The sequence below is a fragment of the Oncorhynchus clarkii genome, chromosome 22, assembly GCF_045791955.1.
Source record: "Oncorhynchus clarkii lewisi isolate Uvic-CL-2024 chromosome 22, UVic_Ocla_1.0, whole genome shotgun sequence".
NCBI classification, from domain to species: domain Eukaryota; kingdom Metazoa; phylum Chordata; class Actinopteri; order Salmoniformes; family Salmonidae; genus Oncorhynchus; species Oncorhynchus clarkii.
The window spans coordinates 27,814,869-27,822,582 of record NC_092168.1 but is presented as its reverse complement, the minus strand read 5'-3'; positions in this window follow the sequence as shown (position 1 = coordinate 27,822,582).

Sequence of the window (7,714 nt, the reverse complement as noted above, 5' to 3'; positions counted from 1 at the left end):
GGCTTGTTAAACTGTTTAAAAAAGTAGAGACTTGCACTCTGTGTATGGTGAATGGAAGATTCTACTGGTGCTTGACTACGTTTGCTTGAGTTACGTATATTGTCATTTATTCATCTCTATGCCTTGCTTCAAATTAATGGCAATATATTTTTTACTTAATAAATATATGCATAGGATATGCTATGGGATTTCTGTGGAAAGTCCAATGAGAACTCTCAAGCTCTAATACAATAAACAGACACACACGCACGTCATCAGACACAGTCTGTGGGTAGTGAGTAATGAGTAGGCCAATGCCCTGTCAATAGTAGGCATTCTGCCTGTTCAGTTCTGGGCTCTTGTCTGCAGATGGAACATAAAGAAGAGCTCAGCCTCACTGTGATACTTGGATAGACTAACCTGGGATCCTGACTGCTTAGGATAATATTTTCACCCTCTTTGCTCCCACCATCCTGGTGATGGAGCAGATCATCTGTGGGAGCTGGACTCTGATGTAGTTTTCCAGATCCATATTTACCTGGGAACTAACTAGTCAGATCACATCCAACTGCAGTTTATTTCAACTTTAGTATTTGCAGTGGCATAAGCAGCAGACTGAAAATACAGCCTATTCATATGAGCCAATAATAGCCTACAATGACTAAGGACTGTAAGCTTCCAAATTTAATTTAATTCTAGACTCAGCGAAATGATGTTGGCACGAGCAGCACCGCAGATATTGAGATGAGCGAGATGCAACACTTTGCTCTCACGCAGTATCTGTGCAGAGATTCGCTTCACGCTGTTACAGCATGGTAGCCACAGGACTTTCATTTGCATTTATTTTTTTGTCAACGATATACACAAAACTCTCTTAATTAACCTCTCTGGGATATGTGGGACCCGGGCCAAAAGCCAGGGGAAATGCAGAGCGCCAAATTCAAATAAATTACTATAAAAATCAAACTTTCATTAAATCACACATGCAAGATAGCAAATTAAAGCTACACTTGTTGTGAATCCAGCCAACATGGCAGATTTCAAAAAGGCTTTTCGGCAAAAGAAAACGATGCTATTATCTGAGGATAGCACCTCCGTAAACAAAGAGAGAAAAGCATATTTCAACCCTGCAGGCGTGACACAAAACACAGAAATAAAAATATAATTCATGCCTTTGACGAGCTTCTTTTGTTGGCACTCCAATATGTCCCACAATATGTCCCATTGTTCGATTAATTCCGTCGATATATATCCAAAATGTCCATTTATTTGGCGCGTTTGATCCAGAAAAACACAGGTTCCAACTTGTGCAACTTGACTACAAAATATCTCAAAAGTTACCTGTAAACTTTGCCAAAACATTTCAAACTACTTTTGTAATACAACTTTAGGTATTTTTTTACATAAATAATCAACCAAATTGAAGACGGGATGATCTGTGTTCAATACAGGAGGAAAACAAACTGACACTAGCTTTCTGGTCAAGCGCCTGTATCTAACAGTACACTACAAGTGACCCTTGTTCTGAACAGGGCAACTTCTTCACTACACAAAGGAAAAAACGTTAACCAATTTCTAAAGACTTGACATCCAGTAGAAGATATAGGAACTGCAAGAAGGTCCCTTAGAAATCTGAATTCCCAATGAAAACCCATTGAAAAGAGTGACCTCCAAAAAAAATCTGAATGGTTTGTCCTCTGGGTTTCGCCTGCCAAATTAGTTCTGTTATACTCACAGACATGATTCAAACAGGTTTAGAATCTTCAGAGTATTTTCAATCAAAATCTAATAATATGCATATCTTATCTTCTGGGGATGAGTAGCAGGCAGTTTAATTTGGACATGCATTTCATCCGGACGTGAAAATACTGCCCCCTGTCACCAAGAAGTTAATGTCAAAATTGAAGAAATATTTTAACATTTATTTTTTTTAAAGATGAAAAATAAAACGGGAATATCATGATTTATATAAGTTGGCCTATTCAACCCCCTGAGTCAATAAATGTTGGAATCACCTTGGGCAGTGATTACAGCTGTGAGTCTTTCTGGGTGAGTGTAAGAGCTGTGGTTGTTGATCATTGCTAAACAAACATTTTCAGATCTTGCCATAGATTTTCAAGCAGATTTAACTCCAAACTGTAACTAGGCCACTCAGGAACATTCAATGTCATCTTGGTAAGCAACTCCAGTGTATATTTGGCCTTGTGTTTTAGGTTATTGTCCTGCTGAAAGGTGAATTTGTCTCCCAGTGTCTGTTGGAAAGCAGACTGAACCAGGTTTTCCTGTAGGATTTCGCCTGTGCTTAGCTCTATTCCGTTTCTTTTTACCCTAAAAAAAACTCCCTAGTCCTTGCCGATGACAAGCATACCCATAACATGATACAGCCACCACCATGCTTGAAAATAGCAATGTATTGAAATTTGCCCTAAACATAACACTTTGTATTCAGGACAAAAACTGAATTGCTTTGCCACATTTTTTGCAGTTTTACTTCAGTGCCTTATTGCAAACAGGATTCATGTTTTGGAATATTTTTATTCTGTACAGGGTTTCTCCTTTTCACTGTCAATTAGGTGAGTATTGTGAAGTAACTATGTTGTTGATCCATCCTCAGTTTTCCCCTATCACAGCCATTAAACTCTGTTTTAAAGTCAACAGTGGCATGAACCGGCTCCCGAGTGGCGCAGCAGTCTAAGGCACTGCATCTCAGTGCAAGAGGCGTTTACTGCAGTCCCTGGTTTGAATCCAGGCTGCATCACATCCGGACATGATTGAGTGTCCCATAGGGCGGCACACAATTGGCCCAGCATTGGCCGGGGTAGGCCGTCATTGTAAATATCTGTTTTTAACTGACTTGCCTAGTTAAATAAATTAGGAAATTATAGTGAAATCCCTGAGTGATTTCCTTTCTCTCCGGCAACTGAGTTAGGAAGGACACCTGTATATTTTTAGTGACTGGGTGTACTGATACACCACACTTTGGCTGGTGTAACTTCACCATGCTCAAAGGGATATTCGATGTCTGCTTTTTTTTTTTTTACCAATCTACTAAAAAGGTGCTCTTCTTTGTGAGGCACTGGAAAACCTCTGGTCTTTGTGGTTGAATCTGTGTTTGAAATTCACTGCTCGACTGAGGGACCTTACAATTATCTGTATGTGTGGCGTACAGAGATGAGTTAAACACAATTATTGCAACTTATGTGACTTGATACATTTTTACTTACTCCTGAACTTATTTTGGCTTACCATAACAAAGGCTGTGTCTAGACTTGACAGTTCATGCAGTTTTAGTATTCTGATCATAGAGTTCTGATCATGGAATTCCGTACACGTCATGCGTCTACCCCTACATTTAAATACCTTGTCTACAGTGTGTCGGATTCTCTTTTCCCGCTCTATATTCAAATGTCAGTATGCATTCTACAAACGGTGGAATAGGCTAAATATGATAACACAACAACTGATGACAGTAGCTAACTACTGTAGCTAATTAGCCAGCTTACCTCTGTAGCCTGCTAAAGGGATTGCAAATGGGTTAGCATAACTCGAGCCTAAGAAACATTGTTTTTCTTCTAATTATTTGCTAGCTGGCTAGCATTTATGAGGCCAGCAAACACGTTCCTCACAAGCTAGGAATGTATTTCCTCCAACGCTAGTGACAACAAAATCTCAAAGTAATCCATTTCAAATTCAGGCTGTAACAACAACAGTGGAAAAGGGGTGTGAATACTTTCTGAAGGCACTGTAATATTTTACTAAATCAATCATTTCAAACCTTGCTTACATTTGTATATGTCTCTGATGTGTGTGGGAATACTTGTGAAACGATTTTCAAAATGTAAATCAATTGGAGCTGATTTCCTGGTGTTTAGTATTTTATGTCCAACAATGAAAAAATATATAATAATGATGATAATAAAAACAAATTGCTCAGAACTTGGGGAGCCAAATAAGACCACCTGCGGGCCAAATTCAGCACGTGGGCCGCTAATTGAGGAAACCTGATCTCCATCACATGGCTGACTCTACCTTTAAGACATACAGTATGATATGCTATTTTTATAGAATATTAACTTGCAGGATCTTTCCGTAGACTATAAAACCTTTCATATATGTCAAGGTAATTTGAATAGAAATGTAGGCCTAATGGAATCGAGCGTCGTTGAGTACACATATAAAGGTCTCGATTCGAATTTCTAACGTTTTTACGCAGGTCGACTTGATTTATTTTAAAACATATAGGCCTGTTTCGTTTTTGTTGCCTGCCTCGGCTGAATCTCTCTCCTCTCGGTCTTATATTATGTCCAGACTTCATATGTAGCCGAAATGTGTCCGGTTTATAGGCATATGTATAATACACTGAAATGGAGTGTATGCCCAATTTGCCCACCTGAAAAGCTGTACATGTATCTCAATGGAGGCTATATTCCATCAGAGCATAGGCCAAAACTTGGAAAAAGCCTGCACCCCCAGAGCCGCTGAAGTACTCTGACTGGACTATAAGGCACTTTCATTCGCAACACATGTAGCCGGACTCAGATACTTTATGAAGTGTTAGATTCATTTCATTTAAATTGAAAACGTAACGGAGGCAAATGCATTTTTATTTCACCATTATTTAACCAGGTAGGCCAGTTGAGAACAATAACTAATTTTCAACTGCGACCTGGACAAGATAAAGCAAGGCAGTGCGACATAAACAACAACACAGTGTTACATGGGATAAAAAAAACGTACAGTCAATAACACAATAGAAAAATATATGTACAGTGTGTGCAAGTGTAGTAAGATTAGGAAGGTAAGGCAATAAATAGGCCATAGAGGCGAAATAATTACAATTTAGCACGAACACTGGAGTGATAGATGTGCAGATGATGATGTGCAAGTAGAATACAACGTTTAGGAAATGTAGCCTATTTAAATGTGCATTTTTATTTGACGTTAGTCAATGAAACAAAACAAACATTGAGGGTTTTATATGCATGTTTGAATTTGTGTTTGACTTTTGTACTATAGTCCTATTGGTAATATATTTATTGATTTACTCAGAAGTTTGAAATAACATAAACCTGAAATAACCCACTGGGCAAAAACTGTTTGAATCAACGTGGTTTCCACGTCATTTCAACCCCCCAAAAACGATGACATTGAATCAACGTGGAAAACTAACTGCATTTGCAAAAAGTCATCAAGGTAAGGACTTTTTTTTTATTTGTATTAACTTTTAACCTAAATCCAATTACATGGTGAAATTGTTTGTTGTATTTCACGTTAGTTGACGACTCAATCAAAGTAAATCAAAACTAGATATGTAACTGACATCCGTGCAATTTCTTTCCAAACGGAAATATTTGTCGGAGCAAACAATCACGTTCAGAAAATAAACGGATTATTTCCACGCTCCTTAAAATTCCCATGCATGGTCAACTCAAAATAGTATTTATATAGGCCATTCTGCTGTGTTATCTGAAGGCATAGGTCGAAACCAGATAATAGCATTGAACTCCTCCCGATCGGGTTTTCATTTGTTATACCCTGCAGCAGCTCACTGTGTAAACACCGAATCCACTGAAGAGATCTGCGTGATTTCTAGGATTTGGCCCTTAATTCAGAATTTTGCGTTCAGTGTTTGGAAATACCTGACCTGTCAGTTGACGTAGAGGAGACCGGGTCGCCTATAGCCTGAACTGCCAGTTCATTTGGAAGTTTTATAAACAGCCGATGTGTCGTCATTTTGGATGGTTTACTGCGCCCTGACATGTTTCCTCTGTTGCATGGTTTACTTCCCCGAGGTCACGGGGTCAAACGACTTCTTGCACATATTGAATGTGAACGGTGGGTGTTGAAGTCTTTAGCCACTTCATAATCAACAAAATGATATCCGGCTACAGTGAAAACTGAAAAGTAACCCATATCTTATTCCGCTGATTAGCTCAAATAGGGCCGTTATGAAAAACCCTCATGATCATCTGAAATGGAAATCCTGCATACTTTCTAGTGAGACATTTTTACATTTTCCAGTAACAGAAATTGGGATCTAAATGGTTTTAGAATGGGCGACAGTGCTCGAGTATTTTGATATTATAGGCCCAATTCTTTCCTGAGGCTCTGAGGGATTTACACTCTTTGTCCTGGAATATTGGACATTATGCACACATTTGCCTTGTGCAATTTTAGGGCTATAGGTGTGAAATACTCTACATGGCCACCGTAGGGCGGGAGACACTAAAAATCCAGGCATGACGGCAACATGCTTACCACATTTTAGGTATAAGCGTTTGCACATTGCCAAATGTTGCTAATAGTCCTATCTTAAAGTTTGTTTGATGGTATCATTTCAATATTGTTTTCCTATATGACCATGTTGATGCTGCTACACCCACCGCTTTGTTATACTCCTATTACAAACCTTCCCTCGCAGATATTAGGCTAGCTATTATTTACTTAACCTCGTTCCCGTTTTTAATTATGGTTGACAAATCATTTTAATTTCACGTGTAGCTCAGTAGGACTGTAGCCTATGCGATAAATTCATATTTGGATGAGAAAGGACCACGACGATGGACTGTTTTTATGGTATTTTTGTTCATTTTGTATTTTAATATTTTCAAAATTAATGGATTATGAACTTCAAGTTCTACATTGATAGGCATTCAGCAATCACATCTTGAATTACAATGATCTTCGTTTACTACTTTTATTTTCTAATAATTTCAGGATGAATTAACATTTCCATCTTGTTGTCGTTAATGATCATTTAGACTGCTTATTAATTATTATTTACTCTGAATTAATAGCTATATTCATGCATCAATATTGTGTCAAGCTCAGGTGGTGATTGAAATTCAGTTGATTTAGCCTGACACACGTAGTCCGGTTTGTTTCGTTCATGCACCAGGTTTGGATTTAGGCTAGGATGATTTCCACAACTCAAAGACTGTTGTTAACATTTTGACATAGACTACGTTGTAGAATAATTCATTTAATTTCTACAGCACTTTTCATTACAGAGGCATCTCAATAGGCTACTATATGCTGAAAAAATGCAAAATACATAGTCCTACATTCATTATAATAATAAAATAAAGGTTATGCTTGTTTGAAAATTAATGGTTTACCAAGCGACTTTGTATTTTCTGTAGTGCGGACTTGGCTCAGGGAACGCTCATTTGATTCAAGTCAAGGGGTCTAATACCACAACTTTCCCAATAAAAAACAGTAATCTAAAAGTGTTCATTCATGGTCAATTTTGTGCGCTGTGGTTTTATTTCATACTTAACGTTTGTACAAATGCTGTATAGCGTAGACCTACATCTAGAGAAAGATACTGTATATCACTTCTTAGTTCAACATTTTATTTAGATCATGGCCTATGTATATCATAGGACATATATGTTTCGGTGTTTGCCCAGTCTCTCTTTTTTCTAAAGAGGCACACTTCTGAAAAATCCTGACTTTATTAATGTCATGATTAATAGAAAAGATGATTAGGTCTACCATAAAAACCATGTATAACTCAATAATTCCATTTTATATTCCGTTTTGTTACATCTTCTCCACTTTGAAAGATATGATAAGAAAATATTGTCTATCCTTCGTTTTAAACGTGTGAGTGTGTAAACGTTATTCATTAGATAAGCTATTTAGGTTGCTTTACTGAACTGGTTCTAATATTTAGGCTACCAGCGATTGCGCACTGACCGCACCAGCAACATGCAAGCGTTAGGATTAAAAC